Consider the following 21,271-nt stretch of genomic DNA (forward strand, 5'->3'; position numbering starts at 1 on the left):
ACATTTCACAGCACTTACTTTCAAGAGTAGGTTAAGACTGTAGGTACACTATGACGTGTAACTCCCCATAAAGTTTTATTCTTTGAACCATGGCTTTTTGGCCATCTTAGAATAGGATAGTAAGGGGAGCCTTCCCATCCTAGATTGGAAGGGGTAATAATACATCTTCTTCCTTAGGAATGGCATTAGAGCTCCTCTTCAAGTCTGGAGAGGCCTACAGGGTAGAAAAGGATCAGCGACATAACGAGGCATATCCAGACACATGAACTACTGGTGCCTCCCAAGACTGGGGGGGGCACAATTTGTGGGTGGCAGCATTGGCGGCGGGGTGGCAAGCAGCAATTGCCTGCAGAAGCTGGCAGTGGCATGGGCAGGCAGAGGGTTGTAATTGGCCACCACCCGTAGAAGCCGGCAGCAGTGCTGGCAGGGGTGGTGGCGAGTGGCAACTGCCCGCAGAAACCAGCGGTGGCAGTGGCCAATCTCAGGGGGAAAGTGGGGTCTGTGCCCCCTGTGCTTCCCCTATGAGTTGCCTATGTCCAGGCAGGTAGGCTGGGAACAATGTACTTTTCTCCCACTATACCACAGTCTTTTACAACACTGTGGGTAGTAAGGACCCTTAGAACGGCCCCTTATGCACTTGGCACTAATTGAGATACATGCAGTTTATACCTCTCAAAACTGTTTTTGATTCATGCTGTCTGCTGATTCCGGCAGCTGCCCCTGTGGTTATTACGCTAATTGCAGTTTTGTGCTTTTCTTCATGACTATTTGTAGTATAAAACTACTTTTTTATTTTTTATTTTTATCTTTTAGTGGAAGCCATTTAGGTTGCTCCAGGCGTGGGGGCTTTATTCATTGGCTGTCTTAGGTCAACCCTGGCTATTTTTAGGACAAATTCACATCTCCTTACACAAAAGGTAATTGGGGGCTTGAGCAGCATAGGCATAACTGGGTGCATGAACACTCTGGCAGGAGAGTCACAGGGAAGCATCAGAGGCTGTAGCACAACTGCTGCTATTTTTGTGCTGAACCAACCTCCACCCCACGATCAGCATCTGGAGTTGGTGCCATGGTCTCTGCCCTCTCTCCCCCCAGTTACATTACTGTCAAACAGTGAAGTGTGGATAGGAAACGCGCACACAGCCTAGAAGTAGGTTGTTTATGTACTTCACTGATGCCTTAGTAGTTAAGTATGTGAACTGAAGTAGTACTATTGAATGTCCTTCTGGAATGCTAGTGCTAGGCATTTCCAACCCTGTTCCTTTGAGCCTGCTTATTCAGGGCTGGCACGGCCTCCATTCCATGCATTGGATGCATCTTTCTGCCTGTGACTCTCCCATATAGATGGCTGATACCTGGCCTAACTGCAAAAGAGGGTTTTGCATGGGCAATTAACACCTGAATACATTTCACCTGTAAAGGGCAGGACATGTTTTAGGGTACTAGATGAAAGAGAAACTGCATCTAGGAATAGTAAGTCTTCAAATCAGTCAGGAACTGATTTCAAATTGGTGATTTCCAATTAGGAAATAGAAAAATAGGAGAATGTGAGCAGGAAGAATACCTGAGTATTGTGAAAAAGAACGTCTTTGATACTTATATAGGAAAATGCATGTGTGAATGAGTGATCAAACAAGTTACAAAATAAGTGAGCTATTAATTTTAAGCATGTGTACTGACAAACACTGGATGAACAGGTGCCTGATGGAGCTTCAGTTTTTGTGCATCTGCCTTGCATTTTTGCATGGCAGAGATGCAAATGCAAGAAATAGTCTCCACTATCTCTGCTACTGAGATTGATCACGAGGTCATAAAAAGCTTAATTTACAAAAAGAACCACTAGTTCAATACTTGGCTGGCATCAACTGGCACTGAAGACATTGTGGCTAGGCTGCTTTAGACAGCGGAGAAGTCGGTCCTTGTGTGAAATTGTGCTGTCAGCGCTACACACATCCAGATTAACTCTGCCTACTTCAGTGAATTAGTTGGACTTTCCAAGGGTGCACACTGTGGCTATTGTAGTTAGTCTGCCAGATGTAGTAAAAAAATATTAAGTATAAATTAGAATAATGAGAAATTATTTTGGGGGTGCCACAGCAGCAGGCAGGGAAAGTTTCCCCTGCTCAGGAAGCTGCTGGTATTTTTTTTAAGGTAGTTTGGTGTGGCTGGCTGTGGAGAGGAGCCTGGAGCCCTTACAGCTGCAAAGACAGGGGAAGACTTCCTCCAGGGGGATGAAGAGGTTGCACACTGTAGCGGTCCTCCTCCCAAGGTCTTGCTCTTGAGGAGGCTTGAGATGGGAGGTTAAACAAGATGTGAAGGGAGCTTGTCCAGGCTTAAAAAAATAGGGGGGGCGGGGAAGGAAACTGTCCAGGGCTGCACTGATTGTTCCCATCTTGCCTTTAAAAGTGCCATTTTCTCCTCAGAGGCAGACAAGGTTCTTTGGGTAAATCCAATATCTTTTAAAGGACCAACTAAAATAGTTGGAAAAATTCTTGTTTGCAAGCTTTTGAATACAAACACCCTTGTCAGCCTGAGGAAGCATCTGCAGTTGGTCTGTGCAGTTCCTGGCTGAAATAGAAAAGAAGCCCCCTCAGACACATTTTTGTTCATGAGGCCCCAGTTGGTTCCTTTTTCCCAGTTTCTTACTCCTGGCTCCTTTCTCAAAGCAAATCTTTACACAATTAACGGTGGTTAATAATAATGACTTAGGCATGCGCAATTAGAATGTCATCAAAACTATAAATATACCAATAAAAATGTAAAATATTATCATAAGCTTTTTGGTTGTTGCTGTATTGGTCTAAGGACGTAGGCCGGCATAAAAAATGTACAAATATACTAATAAAAATGTCAAATGATACCATGCCAGGTTTTTTGGTTGTAGCCATGTTGGTCTACGGATGTAGACAGGCATTACAAATATGTAAATATACTAATAAAAAAGTAAAAGAATACTATGCCAGGGTTTTGGCTGTAGCCGTGTTAGTCTAAGGACCTAGGCAGGCATAAAAAAATGCACAACTATATTAATAAAAACGTAAGATAATACTATGCCGGGTTTGTGGTTGGGCAGGCCAGGTTCTTTCGATAGATACATATCTTTTATTAGACCAATAATACCAAGCGACCGCCCCGAAGCAGCTCCGCTCCGGCTGGGCTTTTCGCCTGGTGACCACCACAAGCCCCCCGATGCAGATCCCCCACCTGACGGCCCCGAGCCGGGTGCGGGTGCGGGCAGCCTCCCCGCTCCAGCCCGAACCGAACCATTGAGGCGGCGGCAGGAAAGGCACAGGTCCGCCGGGCGGAGGATGGGCTCCCCCGGTGAAACGCCCGCCGGGGGCAGGGGGAGGGGGCGCGGCCTGGGGGTGGGGCTGGGGGCGGGGCGGGCGCTCGGGGCCTGTCCCCTCAGTGAGCGCGGGGCAGTGGGACGAGCCCGTTCCTCGCAGCAGTAGCTGCAGCTGCTTCGGGGAGAGTTTCATTGAGGGCCGGGAGGCAGCGCTGGGCTGGGCTCTGCTCTGCTCCTCCCGGCAGCCGAGGCGCTTTCCCCGCCCCCGGAGCCGCGCGCGGCCGGGCAGGTAAGGGCGCTGCGGGGAGGCCGCGGAGGCTTCTCGCCCGCGCTGCGTGGGGGCCCCCAGCCCGGCTGCTCCCCCGCTCGGCCGGCCCCGCGGCGAGGGAAGTTTCTCCGGCGCGGGAAGCGGGAAGCTGCCGGGTTGGTGTCCCCGGGAAGGGAAGGGAAGGGGGGATGGGCCGCTCGACGCACCGAGAAGTTCCTCCGGGGGGATGAAGGGGCTGGACGCGGCTAGGATCCTCCTCCCGCCGCGCAGAGGCTTGTGATGCGAGGCTGAATAGGCAGCTCAGCTGCCCCCACCCCCGGGTGCCGGGTGCCTGGACAGACCCCCAGCCCTTGCAGCTTCTGTTGCGCCTCGGCTTGAGTGGGATTTGCTTCCCGGTGCAGTGAGCCACCGGCGGGAGGGTGCCTGGCACGAGAGGTCAGCAGGCGCATGGGGCTTTGCGGGGATCTGGCCCTGTGGGGTCGAAGCGCGGAGCTGTGAGGAGCTTCTTAATGGGGCTGATGTCCCTGGTGACAGCCCCAGGGCCATGGTGGCTCTGCTGCAGGGCCAGTTATTTTGCATTGGTAGTGGCACAACTTGAGGTAACCATAACTTCAGCAGCGGGATGTCCCCGTCCCAGTCCCAGTGCAGTGCAGTGTGGAAAATGAGAGTGGTTGTTACATTCCTCATTCACGTGGAGGGAATACGGATGGCCCCAGAGAGGCTGAATGTAATTGCTCTTTAAGCCCTCCAAGCTGTTTTTCTGACTCTGTGAGAAGTGCAGACTTCCTTCCTTCTCTTTCTTTCTCTCCGCAGGGCAGAACGCAAGGCGTCTTCCTCTGGGCCAGGCATATGCCCTGTTCAGAATCTGGCAGACATCTGTCACAACATGATGTGAAATTAAGCCTGTCAGTGGCTGGCTTTTTAAGGGCTGCTAACTGGTTTAAAGGGCAAATCTGGCGTAAAGGAAACGTTAGGTGAGAGAAGACTTGTTGAAAAGTCTTAATGTTGTTAAGACTGTACTTCTGAGAGGAGGGACAGTGAAGTCACTTGGTCTTTATTGCTGCTCCTTGCAGTGGCCCATTGAACTTAAATTGATGCTTTCTTGCTTTTTAGGCCAGAAAAGTATGCACCTTTCAAATACCTAGGAAGGTAGTTCTTCTTATAACTTACTTACAATTGTATGAGGCAAGGATTTTTTGAGTGATGTTTTATTTTATTGGACCAACTGTGCAGTTGGGACAAATTTAGTCATGCTTTTCAATTAAAAGCATTCTAGAAGTCAGTGATTCTCAGCCTGTGGGTCACGACCTAAAAGTGGGTTGCTAAGATATATGAAAGGGTCGCCAACAAACTTTGAAAGTGGATCAACGTAGTTAAAAAAAAAAAAAGGATTTTCCTTTAATAGGGAAAAGCCATAGTTTCCCATGTTTTTCTCCAACAGGCTGGCAGATTTCCAGCCTGCAAAGGGCTGGTTGGGCCCCCTCCCCTCCTCACCTCACCACGCACATCTCTGCCACCCCCACACACACCCCCCCTACCCCACACATTGCAGGGGCAGCAGGTTGGAAGTCAGGACTGGCCATGGATGTCTTACAAATGGGTTGTGGTACAAAAGTTGAGAACCACTGCTTTAGGTCACCTTTAGGTCTGTACATGGAGGTCATCTGAAGAACGCTTTGGATTTGCAAGCTTATTTAACTTTTTATCTGAACTATACAGTTGGTCCAGGAAAAGAGATCACCCCCAAAAAGCCTTGCTTCTCAGGATTACAGCTACAGCATCACTCTAACACTACTGTAATTTTGAATAATTGAATCTGTTCCTAATTCTGTCACAGATTTGCTGAGTGACTTTGTGAAGGTCACTTGTTGCTCAGTTTCCTTATCTATAAAATATCTGTAGTAATTATTTATCTAACATGAGGATGAGGCTAAATTAGCACTTAAAAATGTGGGGCATGTTTTGTGTTGCTTACATTTTTGTATATAATAAATTATTGAACTGTAAGATAAATTACTTCAGATTGTATATACACAGAAACTATTGTATACCCTTAATGGGTGGCCTGTTTGTGTCAACTTCAGCTAAGATATTCTCTTACATTTAAATGGATAAAGTTTTATAAGGGTACTTTTAATAATTTTTTCCAAACTTTTAACTAAGTTTGAAGTAAACACTGAACTACTCCAATACATTTCTGGATTGGGAAACCCAAACTTTTGGTTCCCAGACTTTTAAAACAACATAGTCAACCCTCAGAATTTCCAGCAGGCTGCTATACACTCTGATCACCAAGCTTCTGATTAATGAAAGGGGAAGAGGGACTGGCATGATCTACAGACCACTTACAAGGGCTTGACTGATCACACTTTGAGAAACACCAACTTATGCTATTTATTATACTTTGATGTTCTTTGAAATTTGCAAAGCATCCAGTGTCCACAGTTGCTGGGCAGAGTGCAGCTTTAGATTTCATAAAGATGAATGTGTGAACTTCTGAGATATTTGTGCCTGAAGTTAAGCATCAGCATTGCTTAACATAGAAAAGATAACATCTGGAAAAGGTAGCAGAGATATGTGGTTATACAACATTTTTCTCAAGTCACTGGTAGTCTTCTTTGTGGCAATGGCTTTTTGTCACGTTGAGGAAACTGGTTGAGAGGCGGAGCTAAAATCAGTTATGTTGAAGGGTGTGACTGGTCAAAAGGACCCAAATAACAGAAATCTGTCCTGTAGTGTGAAGTTTTGTGTCTCAGTATTAACTTCCCTTCCATAGGCTTTATCATCTTTGGGTGGGAGGTTGCAGCCAGGCACTCTGAAATGGTTCAGTGGTAACTGAACCAACTGTGGTCATAATCAAAGAGGCTCTGTGAAGATGTCCTGAGGTCTTCAGGTATAGAGCTCTGATGCCCCACAGATGCTTTTGTAAGCAGTACTCTCTCATCTTTTAAATGCAACTGTTAATCCCTCCCCTTTCCTACATCCCTAGTCATGTGATGCATTTGTTTTTGCTTTCTCCTTTGGCAGATTTTTTTTTTTATAAGGTGGGATAATATGGTCCATACTGATTTTTTTTTTTTTTTGGTGGGGGTGGGGTTTGTTTGTTTTTTTTTCAGAATAACAAGAAGATTTTAAGGCCTGGTCAACACTTAACTGGCAAATTTTAAGTAAATCTGTGAGGGTATAATTTCCCCCCCCATAATATTTATGCTATAAATCTCGGTATGAAGGCAATTATACCACTACAAAGGAATTATTCAGTGCTTTCCTGCATGAAATAATGCAGCATAAAGCATAGCTTATATTTAAAATTTGTTCCATAATAGCTATGTTGACTAGGGTGTATTTTTTTAAACAGATATCTTGGTAGAAGTCCTAGTGTAGGTAAGTAGATATACCAGTAGAACCTCTTGTTGATGCTGCTATTTTTCTTTGTGGAGCTGGTAAATGTTATGCCAGCAAACCCTCTGGAATAGACGGGGCCTATCATCTACATACTGCACCTGCATTAAGAAGATTGTGTCTTTAATCGTGCTAGTTTAATTAAAATAATTGCAATTTTCTAGTGTAGACAGGCTGTAAGAAAACCATAGTATTTTCCAAATCCATTTGTAGATAATTCTCTATATTTTACCAGCTGGTATCACTTGTTAATGGTGTCTTCCTTTATCACACTTTAGTGTTAGGGCTTCAGTATATAAATGGCAGTGCTTTCAGTGCCTTCTTGCAGAATTCTGACACACTGCAAATGTGAAGTTTCAGATAGCTACACTGAAAATCTCCAGTAGCGCTATTTCTAAGGGTGTGAGGGAACAATGCGACATTTTAAATAAATTTTTGTATTCCAGACTAGAAAGACAACTAAGGTTCATTTAATGAAGCAAAAGTAAAAATGGAAAAAGAAACACTAAATGATAATCAAAGTACAAGTAACTTACTTAAGTAAAGTTTTTTGGTTTTTTCTTTAGAAAGTAGAATATTTTTACTTCTTAAATGTACCCAATATTAAATGTATGCATTCCCTAGGCAAGCAGGGGGTATTTTAATATTAGGACAACACTGATTTGTTCTTTTGACTTGGTATGCTAAATGGACTCTAGTATGTGTAAATATAAGTTGTCTGGGGCCGGTTGTATGGTATATTTGAAGAACAGTGTTTGAATTTAAAAGGGGAGAACATCATGCAGTTTACAGCTAAAAGGGGAAAATGTCATACAGTTTCCCTCTAAAATTAGTAACTAAAACTTGGATTGGCAATCTGCACTGAATTAGGAAGGGTATGTCTGAGCTTTGATTATGGCTTCATGGCTGTCCGTGGCTCCTTCTTTCCATTGCTGGCCCAGGTGCCTACTCAGTAAGGAGTTAAGTATGTGTGTTGATTATGTATGAATTTTAATTTAAATTAAAACAGAGAAACAAAAATAGGCCTATAACTAAGCTTTTTTATTTTTAAAAGGGCAAGTTATGAGAAATTGAGGAAGCTAGTTAATGAAGTCAATGGGACTGAAGACATCACAGACTTGAATTGAAAAATAAGAAAAGCATTTGTGCCTTGTTTCTCAAACAAGAAGAAATAATTTGTAGAGAAGGGCTCAGGACCTCACTGCATGAATCAAAAGGTCACAGGGATATTGGAGACAGCTGAGAGCCTATAAAGAGTGGAAAAAATGGATTGATCAGCAAAGGAAGATAAATCTTATAGGTCAGGAAGTGTGTAGCTAAAATGAGAATTGCCAGAAGTCAAGCTGAGTTAGACCTTGCAAAGAAAATTAAATAGCAAAAGATTCTTCAGCCATGTTAATAAAAATAGACCAACAGGGAAAGAAGTCATCTGCAATGCTGGATTGGGGTGGGGGGAGGAGAATGGAAGAGACCAAAAATAATCTGGTTTCAGTCAAAAACTAAACAAATGCTTTGAGTTGGTTGCCAGTAAAGATAATGACACAGGGAAAAAGAAATAATGGCTAATTGGAATGAAGGGGTAAAGAAATGGAAATTATCATATCCTAGGTGGAAGCAAAACTCAAGAAACTAAAATGTACTTAAGTTGGGACAGTTACCTTCACGGAGTTCTGAAAGAGCTGGCACATGAAGTTGGAGGATTGATAACATATTTTTTTTTAATAAGCCTATCAAATTAGGGCTAGTACCATATGAGTAGAGAACTGCAACTAAAATACATCTATTGAAGAAAGTGATAAAAGTGTTCCTGGAAAACTGATTTTTTAGACAAGAGAAATGAAGGAGAATATATCAGAACTGCAAAACATTGTATATGGTACCATGTAGGAAAGTTAGTTAATTAGTTTATCTGGGGAAAATAGGGATTATTAGAAGCATTGTAAGATGAGTAAAGAACATGCAAAAAGGAAGATTAAGATGATTTATGCTGACGAGGGGTCCTTTTAGACTGTAGAGATGCAACTAGTAGGGTTTCTCAAGGGTTTGCCCTTGGTGACTCTACCACTAGTAAGAAATGAAATGCTGATGAAATATGCTAAGGATGCCAGGTTAGGAGCCTTGTCAGCACTGAGGAGAAATAGATTGTCATGGGAAGAATTAGAAGACCTTGAGGACTGAATTAAAGGAAATGGTATGAAATTTAGTAGTACAAAATGCAAAGCTATTCACTTGGGGGCTAAGAAATATTTTTGCTTAGAACCAGAGGTTCATCATTTGGAAATGACGAGGAGGAAAAAAACATGACGTATTTGGATCAGTGTGAAACACCAATGCGGTGTGGCTGGTTAAATGGCAAATATGATCCTAAAATAGATCAGGCATTGTATTTCTAGTAGACATAGAGAAGTCCTTACACCATTATACAAAGCAATGATGAGACATCATCTACAATAGTCGGTGGTAGGGTTTAAGTGTTGTAGTTGTGATGATTCAGGAAATGTACAAAAGACAACTCTTCCCTTTTTTAAAATACCACAGCTGTGGACACACAATGTTAAAAAATGAAGAATTCAAACTGGAATGGGTACAGAGAAGGCTAATAGGATGATCGAGAAAATTAAAAGCCTTTCTTAGGACAGCTTGGTTTCTTTAGTTTCACAAAGAGCTAAAAAGGGGAATGATTGCTTTCTATAAATATGGTGGGGACAAACACAAGAGCATGAGGAAATAGATTTAAATAAAAGGGACAATGTTGACACAAAATCAGCTGCTATTAATACATTTAAGATGGTAGCATAAGAGTGGTGGGCCAGAGATCATGTGAGGGAAGAATTTCTTAGGTTGATATCTCTTATTTTGTATGGCATCAGATATCAACTTCCAAGTCTAAGCTATTGTCTGGTGTTATTGCTCAGTGTGTGGGTTCTATCTGCCCAGTCCAGGCATTTGTAAAAATTGGAGCTTTTGGTTAAGTCACCAGAGTAGCTGGTTTGTTGGGCAGCACATTCACACAGGGGGCTGGGTGTCCAAGGTGTTCGTCTTGTGAAGTGTTGTTTTGAAGCGTCCATATCAAGTTCTCAGTGTGTTTGGTTTGTCTGTCAAGCTCATGGCCAATGGGGGACTCATTTTGCATTAGTATAAACTGCTGTATGAATAGGTCTGATACTTCTCAGTGGTCGGTCCACTCTGTTATTGCCCATAAGTTTGGTTCAGCATCCCCAATCTCTTCCAGGATCTTGTGGGTTTCATGTATAAATGGTTTATGACTTAAGCCTCTTAAACCTCCATCTATTTGGCTCTTCAGTTAACAGTTGGTGAAACAGGTGATTTTCATCGTCTCTTGCCTCTATTGCCAATAATGATGTTAAGGTCTGTCTTCCACTTGGCCTAATGCCCAAGAGAACACATCTGTGTGCGTGTATGAGTTGTACAGCCTGTTAGGAAGCCTCAGCACACTATTACATACTATGCAGAGCTTTCTAGTGCAACAGCTTCTGGACCATATGGGAGGACAGTATATTGCTGGGGGCTTAGGCAATTGTGAGTGCAGTGGTTCAAAGTACACAGAAGTTGCACCCCATGTCATCTTAAGGCAGGTACCTGTGCAGAGATTTTAATGCTGACCATCTGAAGTTGATGTTTATAGGTGAGAGAATGGCCTAATGTGACTCCTGGGAAGGTTGGGGTGTATTCATGGGGAAGGATGTGATTGCCTTCTCCGATATTTCATGTGCTTTGGCTCAACAATAGTCCAAGTGGAAGAGTGATGCTACTGATTTATTGATGCTCAACTTAAAGCGCCACTTGTGGCGATAGTAGTCAGTGATGAGTTCCATGTCAGTACTTGGTATCTTTTCCAGTTCTGTCATGTCAAGTCCTTGAGCTACTCTGGTGGCACTGTCAACATACATTTATCGCTTGGATGCAGAAAGTATGAGATGTATACATTGAAAAGTGGTGGTGCTAGCAGTGACCCTTGGGGGACTCCATTCTTCTGAGTTCATACTCTGCTTTTTTTCTCCTTGATTAATAGTGAGTTTAAATGATACTTTCTTGATGAAAGTGTGATTGTGATCAGGTATCATAGAGTGCAGTTTATATTTGAGGGCTTGATGCCATACAGTATCATAGGTGGTTGTAAGGTCGATAAAGACCGCACCTGTTTTGTGCCTGATTTCAAATCTGTTTTCTATGTCAGATGTAAGTAATGTAACTCGGTTAGTAGTACACTGCCTTTTTTTGAAAACTAGTTTGTTCTTTTCGGAGCTGGGGATCAGTGATGTTCTCTATTTTATTCAGAATTATGTGCTTCATGAGTTTGTATGTATCAGAGTAGTGAGATAGGTGAGTAATTCTTTGGATCCTCTGGTGGTTTTATTGCGTTTCAGGATAGCAATAATATCAACTTTTCTCCTGGTTTTTGAAGTCTTTTACTTTCTAGAGACTTATACATGAATTTCTGGAGCCAACTTTTCACTGTGGTTCCGAGCTTGGTAATGAATTCTGGGAGTATCTTACCTGGGCCAGCAGCTTTGCCAGTCTTGATCACTTCAATAGCTGTGTCAACCTCATTGTCAGAGATGGGAGTGGTTAAAGTTGACATTGTGTACTTTAAGTGGTTCATGATTCAGGAGTCTAATCATTTCTGTGAGTTGGTTTTTTGGGTTACTGTACTTGTTATTGTTGCATAATATTTGTATGATGGAGTTTGCCGATACAGGGCAGTGTCTTTTTTGTTGCCTTTGCCTGTAAGGTGATTTATGATGCACCGTGCTTATCTGTTTGAGTGGGTCGTATCCAATCCTTCTATGGTAATAAGCCATCTCTCCTTTTTTATATTGTTCAAGATGGTAGCCAGCTGTTCTGCAGTTCTGTTTACAGTTACAGGGTCATTGTATTGTTTAATTGAAATTACTTTTGGAAGGCTTATTGGCAGAAAAACCAGTGAGAGAGCAAACCAATTAGAGGATCCATCAAACCAACACTGATCAAAGCTACAATATATTTACAAACAGCTTAATGGAAATAACGCTATGTAACTAGGTGCTATAGAAGCTACTATGTGCCTTGCTGGGATGAGTGGGTTTTTTTTTTTTGTGTGTGTGTATATTATGGAGTTTATGGCTAATGGCTCTGATGCAGATGGTTACAGTGAGATGGAACAGAAACCAGAAAGGCACAGAGGTGAAGTACTTTACATAGAACTAGAGAGGATATTTCAGGACAAAAGAAAAAGTGAAGTTGGGGTAGCTTAGAGCCTGCAAGTGGTGTAGTAGGAAATTTCTCTCAAACAACAATCCTTAAATGGCCTTTAAAAACCCAAGGTAATTTCCAGGCCTGGCTGCATAAAAGCTGCATTTAAGCTTGTGAAAAATGTATTTAAAATAGCAGTTTTCTAGAATACAAATTGGAAATTCAGAATTCAGATTATATGTAAATGTCAATGGAAGGAAATGCAGTGTGCCAGTAACCAGAACAGCTCCATCACCACCACCCACTCAATAACTTAGACAAGCAGCAATTCTGTATTAATGGTCTGACAGACTGGAATGCTGGTAGGAGATTGGATTCCTTTTTCCTGGACCAGTCAACTGATGTGAATTGGAGTTATAAAAAGTAATATTCTGGTCATGTGAGCAAGGTCAGCATTTGTTGCCTCTGGTAGTTACTGTTCTATTGTTTCTCTTATAAGGAACAGACACAAATAAATTTAATAAACAATAATAAACAGAAATTAATATGTATATGAATAAATATAGGGTAGAGGTCAGGTTGGCTACCTTGCACTCCTGGTAGATAAAAGGATTATGGTCCTTCTTCCTGGACACTTGCCAGTATATTATCTCACTGGTTTTCTGATCATGTGGCTGCTAAGAAAAAGTTCTTCCTTCACTGATCCATGTTTGCCTGCTTTGAAGAATATGCCTCCTGGGGCTCATAAAAAGGTCCAGTATCCATGTAGATATGAGTAAGACGAAACTAGTCTGAGAAGCGACCAAAGTAAAGGCCTAGAACAGTGCTGAAACTTCTGGGTTTAAGGCATTCATATTTAGAGTCTAAAGCTGGAGTTCACAGGAGAAAGGGGACAATTTACAGTTATGGTACAGCTGTGGAAAATATGGTGATACAGGTTTAGTGATGAGAGTTGCCAGCTGTTGGTAAGAAAGAGAGAAAGGAAAAAAACCAGCCTAAAATCACCTGTGTGTAAATGCCGTAAAATATTTTTTTGCCTTATTAAAAATAAGTCCTGAACTCTTTTTAAGATTAGTTGCTTGAATGAAATTACATTAAAGCATTGATGCTGGACAGAGAGAAGAGCAGTGCCATCTGGTGTCTAAGTGGGGGTGCTGCTCAGTGCAGCGAACTGTCCATCATGGCTGTCTGGCTCCCTAGAGCCTCTGTGGTTCCTTGTGGTGGGACAGAACTGCAGGGCTGGGAAAGGGGGAGAGGCAACAGGTGGGGGTCTGTGCAGGGACAGGGGGAAACAGATCGGCAGGGACAAGCTGCAGGGACCAGAGGGACAAAGCGTGATGCAGGGTTCCACTGGGGTATAGGGCAAGTAGGAAACCCCTTTGGTTGGGGGAACAGGGTGTAAACCCATGACTGCAGTTGTACAGGGCTGCCAACGTAAGAATTTTTTTTTTAGTAACAGTAAAAACACCTGTTCATAAAAAGTTCGCGGATTGTCAGTAAAAAAACTGTCTAGGGTTGGTAGCCCTACCTGTTTCCCTGACTCAGAGAACAAGGTGGGAATGGGAGGTTGGGAGTGGGTAAGGAATGGATGAAGGCTGGTGGTGAATACCTAGTGCATTTATGTCCCTTCTTCTTTCAGCACACTACTGTGAGCATTAATGTAAGGATACACCACATTGACTTAATTGGGTGTCAGTTAAGGCCAGAGATGTAGGTTTTCCAGAAAATATTGAATTGAAAAATTTTCTGATGCCCTAAATATAATGTGATCTGATTTAGCATGGTTATCTGACTTATTTAGTACACAAAACTAAAAATGTACCCCCTGTTAATTTTATGTCCCAATAACCACAGGTATTTGAACTGAAATACTTGATTAGGAAAAAAATTAAGTAAACCACATTAAATGTTATATTAAAACAAATTCAAAGCTTTGTGGAAAGAAATTATATTTATTGGAATACTTGTGAAAATGTAAAGACAGTGCACAATAGCATGTACTTCACTTACATTGTTTGTTTAAATTTAAGAAAAAAACCCAAAGGCACTGAAAACTGTTGACACCCAAAGAATTGTGCGTGATATTTGATAGACATTAGGGGTGGATGGGACCTCGGAAGATCATCGAGTCCAGCCCTCTGCCCTAAGGGCAGGAAGTCAGTAGGGGTTATAGGTTCCAAGCAAGATAAACATCCAGATTTCTCTTGAAGGCATTCAAAGTAGGTGCTTGAACTGCCTAGGTTGGCAGTCTGTTCTGACCTTGGGGGCTTGGGCAGTAAAGAAGTTCTTCCTTATGTCCATCCTGAAATGGTCATGGAGGAGTTTGTGTCTGTTTGACCTTATCATCCCTTGGGGTGCACTGGTGAACAGATGTTTCCACAGGTTCTGGTGAGCACCCCTTATAAACTTATAGGCAGCCACCAGATCACCCCATAGCCTACGCTTTTCCAGGCTGAAGTGTCCCGTAGCTCTCAGCCTCTCATCATAAGGTCTGTTTTTCCTGACCTCTGATCATGTGTGTGGCTCTCCTCTGGACTCTTTCAAGCTTCTTCACATTCTTTTTGAATTGTAGAACCCAAAACTGGACTCGGTACTCCAGCTGCGTCCTCACCAAGGCCTAGTACAATGGGAGAATGATGTCTTGGGATTTGTTTGAAGTATCTATGGGTGCAAGCCAGTGTTTCCTCACTTTATTAGCTGCAACATCACATTGGCTCATGTTCATTTTGTGGTGAATCATAACCCCCCAAGTCCCTTTTGTCTGTAGTGCTAGCTAGTGTAGCACTGCCAAGCCTATAAGCATGCTGTGGGTTTTTCTTCCCAACCTTGCATTTTTCGGTGTTAAACATCATCAGGTTCTAATCCGCCTATTTCCTGAGCCTGTCAAGGTCAGCCTGGATTGCCCTCTTGTCCTCAAGTGTGGAGGCTTTACCCCAAAGTTTGGTGTCGTCAGTGAACTTGGCCAGTCCGTTTCTGATATCAATGTCCATATCATTAATGAAGCTGTTGAATAGTGTTGGCCCGAGGACAGAGTCTTGAGGGACCCCACTGGTCGCAGCACACCATGACGATTGACTTCCATCAACCACCACCCTCTGGGTCTGACCATGGAGCCAATTCCCCAGCCAGTGGATCGTGGTGAAGCCAAGGCCTAATTTGGCCAGATTTACTAAGAGGTGATCATGAGATATCAGGTCGAAGGCTTTTTTTAAAGTCAAGATATATGACATCAATCTCTTTTTCCTTGTCCAGGTGGTAGGTCACCTGGTTGTAAAAGGAAATAAGATTGGTCAAGCAAGACCTACCCACACCAAACCTGTGCTGGCTATCTCTCAGGATGCTGCCATCGGCCAGTCTGTTAAGAATGGTCTCTTTGATAATCTTTTCCAAGACCTTCCCCAGGATAGAGGTCAGGCTGTTGGGCCTGTAGTTTGCCGGATTCACTTTCATCCCCTTTCTTGAAGATAGGTACCACATTCGCCTTCTTCCAGTCTTCGGGCACTTCACCAGAACACAAGGAGTTCTTGGAGATCTGTGCCAGGGGCTGAGCTATGATGCTTGCCAGCTCCTTGAGTACCCTGGGGTGTAAACGGTCAGGGTCAGCTGACTTGAAGGTGTCCCACCACTCAAGGTGTTCCTCTACAAGGTCAGCTTTGGAGGGTAAAGAATTGCCCTCACCCAGGTTCCATCCCGTAATAGGCAGGGGCATCCCTTGGGAGTGGTAAAAAACCAATCTGAAGTACCCATTTAGCAAGTTGGCTTTTTCCTGGGCATCGGTTGTCAGTTGTCCCATCTGGTTTAGCAGGGGTCTAGTGTTACCCTTGCTTTTCCTCCGGCTCTGGCTCCCCACATATATAAAAAGGACTTTTTATTGTCGTGCTTTATGTCATGCTTTGGTTTTGATTTGACTTGCACAACCAATTAGGTGAATTCATAACTTGATTTTTGGTTTGGATTATTATGTGAGGGTATTTACGTTCCTGTTTACAAATCAATAAAGCATATAGGTAGTTTCTCTCACACTTCCAGTTCCTAGGGATAATCACCTAAAAACATTAATTACAACTTTGAAACTGCCAAGCCTGCCTAATATTGAATTGGCATTAATTCATTGTTACTAATGAATTTTATGAAACAACGAATTGTTAGAAATGGAAAATTCCCATTGAAAAATAAACCACTGGAAAATTTTCCATCCCACATCTCTGGTTAAGGCACCTAGGTTTACTTACATTATGTGTTCTGGTACATAAATTAAAACATCCAAAGTTTAAGATGAATTCTTAAAACCAAGGAAAGCTGTGGGCCTATATAGATTTTTGTTTGTTTGTTTTGTTGTTGTTGTTTTTTTTTTTTTTTTTTTGAAGAATCATTAGGAAAATAAGACAATTTGGGTATTTTTTTATGTATAAGAGCAAGATCTGTGTTTCAAGATACCTTTTTATCAGTTTAGTTTATAATGCAGGTGTATAATTTTCTTGAAAATCGGTGCGTGAGAAAAGTATTTTCGTATGTAGGTTTAACAAAAACTTGATAATTCAGATTTTTAATGGTAACTTTAAATGCATACAATAGAAGCTGCAACATTGTGTTGGCATTTCTGGTGGGAAATAAAAAGAATGTATCAAGCAGTAGAGAATAATAAGTTAACAAAGGTTAAACTAGCTGTCTTGGTCAATTTTACGATTCATTATTAGGCTGCTCACTTATTGTGTTGCATTTCGTTTGTTCCTGATTTCTGTTTTATATGACAGTGTTTAATACATAAGATTAAAATGATGGAGCTGGATATATGCTTTGCATTTGTATAGCTGCTTTTATTTGACAGTCATAAAATGCTCCATATTAATGGATGAGATAGGGAAGTATTATTCAAACTTAATTAAAAAAAAAAAAAAGAATCTACTTGTAAACAAGAATCCTGTGGCAAAGCAGAGGAGAGACCTCTCGGATCCTGACTTTTAGTACTGTCCCTTAACCACAGTACCAGTCTAATGATTTTTCTTTATAGATTAAAATCTTGACATCCCTACACTTAGAAATGGGATGAATTTTTTAGACTTACCAGTGAGGAAAATAGTAACCCATATCATTTTAGAATCGTAGAATCAATGAGTTGGAAGGGACCTAGACAGATCATCGAGTCTGACCCCCCCCACCATGGGCAGGAATGAGCACTTGCGGTGGCAGGGGTCATAAGACCACAGCCAGGTGCCTATCCAGTCTCCTCTTGAAGACTTCCAGGGAAGGTGAGAGCACCACCTCTCTGGGAAGCCTATTCCAGGCTCTGGCCACCCTTACAGTGAAGTAGTTCTTCCTAATATCTAACCTAAACTTATCCTCTCTCAGCTTGTGGCCATTGTTCGTAATGACTCCAAGGGGGGCCCTGGTGAACAGACTTTCCCCGAGTCCCTGCTAGTTGTAGGCAGCCACAAGATCCCCCCTCAGTCTCCTCTTGTGGAGACTGAAGAGATTCAGGTCCCTTAGCCTTTTCTCATAGGGCTGGCCACGGAGGCCCTCAACTATACAAGTGGACCTTCTCCAGGTTCTCCCCATCCCTCTTGAAGTGTGGCACCCAGAACTGGACACAGTACTCCAGTTGCGGCCTGACCAGCGCCGCATAGAGGGGGAGCAAGACCTCTCTGGACCTGTTAGTGATGCCCCTGTTGATGCATGACAGGGTGTGGTTGGCTCTGCCTATTGCTTTGTCACATTGGCGACTACAATCTTGAATAGGGCCATAAGAGAGAAGTGCTCACATTAAATTTACCTTTGATCCTATGGATAAAAAAGGAAGGATTATTGGTTTGTACACCATTGTGAAGTAACCTGAGGTGTCTATTAAAAGGCTGAGTTTGCATCAGAAAAGCAAGCTTTGAACAGATATGTAGCTGTAGGGATTAGACAAAGCAATAATGGGACGCTCATTAAATTAAAGGGAAATCTGTAAATTGCAAGCAGCTCTGTATTATAAAATATTATCATTTTGCTTTGATTTTACTACTGTTTGCAAATTTAAACAAGTAAAAGAGCATTGGCAGGAAATGAAGCAGGAAAGAAAAGATAGTTCATTTCTGATGAACCCAGTTGCATGAAAACATAGGGCAAGGTGAATGAGAAGTTACTGGCTCTTTGCTTTTCACCAGCTGGACAGAAACTCTTAAGATCTTATCTGTTTGTTTGTTAGATTTATGTGCCTCCCCATCCCCAAAAGGTGGAGGGTGGCATAAGACAAAAATCTTATGAAAACTGAATAAAACATTAAGTTAGTATAACTCAAGAAACTCTCCTCACCCCCCACCTGTCTCCTATTGAAGAGAAATTCATCCCTTTCCTTTCCTGCCTCTGACCTAGACGAGCATCCTCCTGCTCAGTGCAGCCTTGCTTTTCAACCCACATTCACTACCTCCATGAAAGAAAAGATTTTTGTTCTATATTCCCTTCCATCCCTACTCACTCCCACTTTCTTGTCTCACATCCGGGGGAGTTCCCCCAGCTCTTGCTGTCCCTGCTGAGCCTGTAGTTCCTTCCCTCATAGGGGAGGTACCCATATGTACTGTGTAAGTATATTTTTTAATATTTGGATTTTCATTTACAAAAGTTCATTGGAGAAAACTTGATGCTGGAGGTAATGACTTATTAATATGTGAGACAAATTTCGTGAATCGGCATTCCTTAGTGAGTAGAATCCTTTTTCTATTTTTGGATCTGCTTAGGCACACTTTTGGCACACATTGTGTGTTTGTGAGGATACCCTAAGGCTATCTTGGGACCCCAAGGGTCTCCCCATTTGCATTTTTTTTGCAGGTCAGGGCATGGGACACACTTAAAAATTATCTTTTTACTTTTAGCAGTTTTCTCATTTCTATTATTTTACCAGTTTAGCAGTAGTTCTGTGTGTGTACTATGGTCTGCTCATATAGAACTTGTTACAGGATCATGTTTTATCCCCACTTACTGTATGAATATATAATAGGCTAAAGGGAAATTCAGTTAAAAAATAAGCTTCAGGGGCTGTACCTGTCCTCAGTCCTACTACCAGCTTTGTATTTTTAAAAGTACACTTACCTGTTTTCAAAATGTGTTTTTTCTACGTCTATGATAACTACACAAAGAAAAGGAGAAAGCAACTGTAGTGAAGTAGAGCATATTGAAATGCAGCCAGATGTACAGTTTAAGAACTAGGAAACAAAACAAGGAGAGAGAAAATACCCCTCTTAGCTTGGTTAAAGTGTTAGCAGTAACTTATAAATAGCAGTGTGTGTGTGTTGGGGCGGGGGGGGGGGAGGAATTCTTAAAATGACTGTTTCTTTAAGGCCTATTTTTGATAGTAGCTTGATATTGCCAAATACTATCTTAATTGTAATAAAAGGCAGATAGTTTCTTTTTTTAGGTTTTAGTTGTAGGATGATTAGTGTCTTTTCTTTTCTGGCTCTCCTTCCTCTCCCCCTCAATCCTCCAAACAAAACAAATCTTCAGCACTTAAACAAAAGTGTCTTTGTTTTTACATTTGTTGTATGAAATCGCATAACTCCTTTGGGGGAAAGTCTTCCTCTCACAGGAAGAGATGGAACTCCTAAAGTAAAAAACAGTAAACCTGATAGCAGACATCTCTAACACTTATTATCTGTATGGTACTAGATTAAGCTGAAGAATGATTTTTCTTCCAAAGTGAATGCAAAAGTCTAAAATAAAGAAAGCTATCATGCACAATAATCTTCTTGTTGAGTGTAAAGTTAGGGGTGGTCTGTGGGAAAGTCAGTGTTCCACCTACATAAAACTATGGGACAGTTGTTCTCAACTATTTTAGACTAAGGGCACTCCTCATTAGATTTGAGGCATCCCTCCATAACTTTTGTGAATTGAGTGATACCCCATTTAAAAATACATTTATTACAGTGCTTACCTCCTTTGCAGTGTGGGTTGGAGGAATGGCCTGGCAGGGAAGAGCCTGAGCTTACACTTCTCTGCTTATTTTTTCGTACCTGACTTATTTCATATGTCCCTTCAAAGGATCTTGTGACATCCTGGTTGAGAATCATTGCTGTAGGGCCTGCATTTGAAGTTCCTTTGGTTTTGTACTCATATGAGTATAACCTGCAAGGAGATTTTTTTTCAAAGCATTTTATGGTTGGAGTCGTATCCTCTTTCTGTCCACTCAAACAATTGAAGGATTTTTTTTAAAGTGCTTGGGTTCTGTCTCTGGGATTTCTGGCTCCCTTGGCAGTTTGGTTCCATTTGTGCAATCAGCTGTCAAGATTTTCCTGAATATAGATAGCCGAATCAGCCATTATGCACAGCAAATGCCAAAGTTTTCCTCTACTTACATGAGGTCCTACTTTTCAGCAGGAAACTGCGCTTGGTGATAGGAAGAAACTGGAGACCCTCAGAAATTCTAAAATATTGCATTTTTGAGATGAGTTGGAGCATATGACCCTTAAGGTCCTTCCTCTCACTGTGATTTTTAATTTCTTTTCTTAGGCTTTCTTCAGAAAAAAAGACTGTGGAAAAAGAGTGCCCAATAAATAAGAGGCTTCTTGCCACATGCTTTCTTCCTTAAACGTAGTATCATGCTAGGAAAGACTTTTTGCCAGCAGCATACTGCATGTTGAGCTCCCTGTCTGGGCAAGAGATCTCTGCTCCAGTAGTAGATCATGTTGCAGGAGACTATAGGGAAGGAATTGAACAAGGAGTAGGGGATAAAGGTAAAATGGGTAGGCAGCTGGAAAATATGCATTTAAAAAGAACAAAACAAAATGGAGCATCCCCACCCTAACCAGGACCAACGGGTAGCAAAATGCTTGGCAGCTTGTTGTTTCCTGCAGAGCCTGTGACACTTAACTTTTATGTTACTACCACAGGTTAGGGCAGCCCCTGAGGATATCCATTACATATCATACAGGGCACTGAGGATCTTGGGCATCAGGGGTGTGGAAAGTGGGCCGTATATGATTCGGATTCAGCCCGATTCAGGGGATAGTGATTTGATTCGCTGATTCAGATCACTGTCCCAATTCGATTCTTCTGATTTGGAGAATCAGAGATTTGGACATAGGCACAGCTTTATATGTTTTTTCTACATACCTCGAGGTACCAGGCATGGCTTGTGAAGGCTAAGATGG

The 21,271-nt window shown here is 42.1% G+C and overlaps 1 protein-coding gene across 5 annotated transcripts in view; it reads left to right on the plus strand.

The window, feature by feature from the left end:
• Positions 1 to 3,393: 3,393 nt before the first annotated feature.
• Positions 3,394 to 21,271, plus strand: part of FAM110B (family with sequence similarity 110 member B) — a 213,530-nt gene continuing 195,652 nt past the window's right edge. For 3 of the 5 annotated variants that reach the window (XM_090040024.1, XM_090040025.1, XM_090040021.1), the window contains exon 1: positions 3,394 to 3,575. The gene's annotated coding sequence lies outside the window, so the exon portion shown is untranslated. Of the gene's footprint in view, positions 3,710 to 4,367; positions 4,529 to 21,271 lie in introns of all 5 variants that reach the window. The other 2 variants (XM_090040022.1, XM_090040023.1) reach the window with 2 other exon arrangements.

The sequence above is a fragment of the Crocodylus siamensis genome, chromosome 3, assembly GCF_052110815.1.
Source record: "Crocodylus siamensis isolate JL-2025a chromosome 3, ASM5211081v1, whole genome shotgun sequence".
Classification (NCBI taxonomy): domain Eukaryota; kingdom Metazoa; phylum Chordata; order Crocodylia; family Crocodylidae; genus Crocodylus; species Crocodylus siamensis.